The 4197-nt window shown below is 41.7% G+C and overlaps 1 pseudogene across 1 annotated transcript; it reads left to right on the forward strand.

Annotated features, from left to right (window-relative positions):
* Positions 1–252: 252 nt before the first annotated feature.
* Positions 253–2938, forward strand: LOC310962835 (toll-like receptor 1; annotated as a pseudogene). The gene is made up of 2 exons: positions 253–281; positions 1121–2938. The product of its transcript is annotated as a toll-like receptor 1 (transcript).
* Positions 2939–4197: the final 1259 nt, after the last annotated feature.

Consider the following 4197-nt stretch of genomic DNA (forward strand, 5'->3'; position numbering starts at 1 on the left):
GTGGTAGTAATGTAAATTTTCTTGACATTGCTAAAAGTTCATTATATTATAAATGTGGCCAACAGGAGCCAACACAGGATGACCACGTCATCAGGGAGCACAGTGACTTAAAGAGGCCATGCACAATCAACCTGTCTCAGTTGGTTAGTATGTGATTTAGTTATTAGTATCAAGCATGCTATCTAGTCTCCCTAATTTATATCAAGCATTTACTAAACATAACTAAATTTTAAAATGTTTACTTTTAGGACAATGGATCTAATGGAGCATGAAAAGACTAGGTCAGTAAAAAGCCATCTAAGTATGTGGAATTAACTGCGCTTAGTATAACTTTAATATTTGCTTTATGAAATTACAGGAAATGGTAGAAGAGGCACAGGAGAAGAGAAAACAGCAGTGTTCAGTACTGATTGACTTCATAACAGGGAACACTAAACTAAGACAACACCTTGAGGTACCTATATGGCACTAAATTCATTAGCAGTTATGGCATTTATCAGAAGATGATCAATGCCATGTCATTTTAAAGTGATGTTTATTTGCAGGCCATCACCACCGGCTATCTGCATTCGCTGTGGAAAGGAAAAAAGCAAACGGCCACCATCTGCTTTGATGATGACACGCAGCTTGATGAAGTTCTTTTTTCTTTTTGGAATCCTCAAAAACACACCAGGAGCGAGACAACCCATAGATTCTGTTGCCTTTGTCTTTAACATGCTTTTGCCTGAGGTAAAATGTCAGTGTTCATCATTCAGATCCAGATTGGTAGATTGGAACTGGTATATTGCCTTACCATACATGACTATTAGTGTTAAAGATTTCAACGGTGTAGATGTGAACCCAGTGCAGGACACCCCTGTGGCCTCCAGGAAGGAAGACATTTACATTCACTCCAGTGTGACGTGGAGATCCATAGACATGTTTAGACATGTCTGGAAGTGCTGTCATTAGGTAGCACAGCTGCTCTGTCAGTCAACTACCATGACTTTGATCCACTCATCAAGGTTTCTCTGCAGCATCTGGTTTTGGGAGCTGGAACTCACTGGCAAAAGTATGATTCTGGTGCCCTTGCGAAACTGAAGTTTCTTCAAACATTTTCTCTTTTGGCATCTTTTTGCAGAGATCCCGGCACATTTGAGAATGTCCTTGTGGACTTAAACGTGACGGGAGCAACATCACTGAGATTTAGTTCTCTATTTCCAGACAACTGCAGTGCGACTGGTAACCTTTTTAAGAACCTGAGAACAATGCTGTTCATACTGAGCCTGGCCATAGAAAACACTTGGATAAACAGCTAATTCATGGAGGTGTTTCTGAAGAACGTGTGGCTCTCTTTCTCATTTGTCAACATCACTTATAATGAAGACACACCAGAGGGGTTTCAGTTTCGCACCATTGATCACACGATCAATCTTTGCTCAGTTACCTTCAACGGTGTGAATCATTATCAGTAAAGATACCCGGTGATCAACATGAGCTTTGAGGCCATCTCAAATCTGACCAATATAAAGTTCTCTAGGTCCGGAATGAACATTTTACCCTGCAACCTCTTATCTGTCCTGCCATCACTGGAGATGCTGGATCTGTCAGATATCCTCTTAAAGGATAGGGGCTTCTGGTGGTTTCAGTGTTCATACACCTCCGTCTTCCCCAAACTCAGGAGACTGTCTTTGAGCAAAAACCGCTTCAGAAGTCTTTCCTTTATCTCTGAGAAGACGCATCAGATGAAGACATTAGAGTCTCTGGACCTCAGCTTCAACTCCATCTGCTTGGACGGGGACTGCTCTTGGCCTCCTCAGCTGACTGAGCTCCGCCTGGGAAACAACAACAGCCTGGGCAACAAGGTCTTTCAATACCTTTCGGTAAACTTTGAGAGGATCGACTTGTCAAAGACGGGAATAACAGCCATAACGCAGAATGATCTGTCTCGTTTTAACAAGCTGACACACCTTCGACTCAGCTCCAACAGCATACAGGTGATCCCTCCAGATCTCAGCGACCTGTCTCTACTCAATCTCTACATAGACCAGAATGATATCACGTCTATATCCAGGGAATTCTTGGCAGGACTTCCCAGGCTTCAGACCCTCAAAGCTGGAAGCAATCCTTTTGTCTGCTCATGCGACTGCCATTGGTTCGTCACTGTTCTCAACAAGTCTTTGCTCCTGGACTGGCCTTTAGGTTATACCTGCAGCCCCCCGCCATTTTTAGCAGGCTTGCAACTCTCAGAGTACAAATCCAGTGAGCTGTCATGTGAGAGATGTGGCTCCAAACTGCAGTTGCTATACCTGTAATCGTTATTATATCTGCAGCCATAGGTCTGGTTTTCTATAAATGTGAGGGAGTGTGGTATACAAAGATGTTATGGGTGTGGATTAGGGTGAAGAGGAGAGGCAGGAAATGCTCCAACATGTTGAAGAATATATAATTTAGCTATCATGGATTCATCTCCTACAGTCATCAGGACTCTGGCTGGGTGGACAGCCAGCTGGTGCCCTCTCTGGAGGGTGTCGGATTTTCACTCTGCGTTCACGAGCATGACTTTGTCCCTGGTGAGTGGACCATAGACAACATTATCAACTGCGTGGAGTGCAGCTACAAAACACTGTTTGACCTCTCCCAGAATTATGTCTAGAGTGAATGGTGCAACTATGAGCTCTTCTTTACCCAGCACAGAGCCATCGGCGTCCAGCAGGACTCCTTAATCTTCATATTACTGGAGCCCATTCCAGCTGACTCTCTACCCAAGAAGTTCCTGAGCCTTAGAAGTTTGCTGAGGCAGCAGACGTACCTCAAGTGGCCGAAGGATAAACGGAAGCAGCAGGTTTTTTTGGCAAGTCTTAAATCCATGCTGCATATGGCAGACAAATCGATGGTTCTGAAGGATGTGGCTCTGGCCCTGTCAGATACAGCTCCTCTACTTACAGACCAAATGTAAGACATTGATTCTCCTTTTTCTCTTCTCTCTAAAAATACCCACATGTTTCCCACCGACCAGGTAACAATGTGTGGTGCAGGGCCGTACAGAGACCTTTTTTAGGGGCAGGGGCTCTGATTTCACCTTGACTCTGACAACAGATATGTGAACTGCTTTAATCTGAATCATAATATGCAAATATACATAACTATATGTCTGTGGGTATGGCAAAGATATGTCTTTTTTAAACTTTAATGTTTCTTGGAACTGAAAAATCACAATGCCATTTGAAGTTTATAGTGTGATGGGGCTGACTTTTATGTGATTAAGACATATTTTATGCTACACTTGTATATATTTATGTGGGACACATTAGAGCCACCCAGTCCCTTTGATCGGCAGAAATACCTTTTTATTTGACTGAAATATCTTTTTGGCACCATGACAGAAATAACAAACCTTTTCTTTTGCTTTATTATCGTGTTTGTTTGGACAATCTTTAACCAGGCCAGGTGCCTGACAACAGTAACAGTAACAACGATAACAATACTGCGGCTGGACCAGAAGCCTGTTATTAAACACAGTTTAAGGAGACTGATGAGTAGGGATGGAAGGATACACTGACTCAACTCACCATTGGATTCCATTCATGATACTGAGTTCACAATATGATTTTTTCCTCTTCTCTTTTCTTTTTCAAATTTAAGAATGATTATTTCTGCAAATGATGATTAAACTGCAAAACAGAGCACAATTCCTTTTCTCTGTAAAAGTTGAACTGAACATATATATTTGTTTAAATAACAAAAGCAATGATTTAATTAAAAACAAAGAAACTAAGGCTTGGCCTGTGTTCCTACAGTAGTTTGGAATTTACATATTTTTTAAAGGAATATCAGCATATCTATATTTTCAGAAGCTGAGATCTCTGCACATTCACAAAGGAGTGCATTTACATGGACATGAATATCCAGTTTATGAGGCTTATGATCATATTCAGGATATGGTGTTTACATGAGCACAGAGAACTCAGGTTATTCATATTCTCCATTGATGAATACCATTCTGTTAGCAAAGGTGCTGTTTACAGAAACAAACCAGCATCAGAAAATTTAAAACATCGACTAAAACTCAACAACTTAACAACTTAACTGCTAATTTCTTCTCTGCTACGACCATCAGCAGCTACATCTGTCTGCTCTGAGTTCATCCTCCGTCTCTCTTCACCTGCACACACACACACACACACACACACACACACACACACACACACACACACA

Source organism: Echiichthys vipera, assembly GCF_963691815.1.
Source record: "Echiichthys vipera genome assembly, chromosome: 20".
NCBI classification, from domain to species: Eukaryota; Metazoa; Chordata; class Actinopteri; order Perciformes; family Trachinidae; genus Echiichthys; species Echiichthys vipera.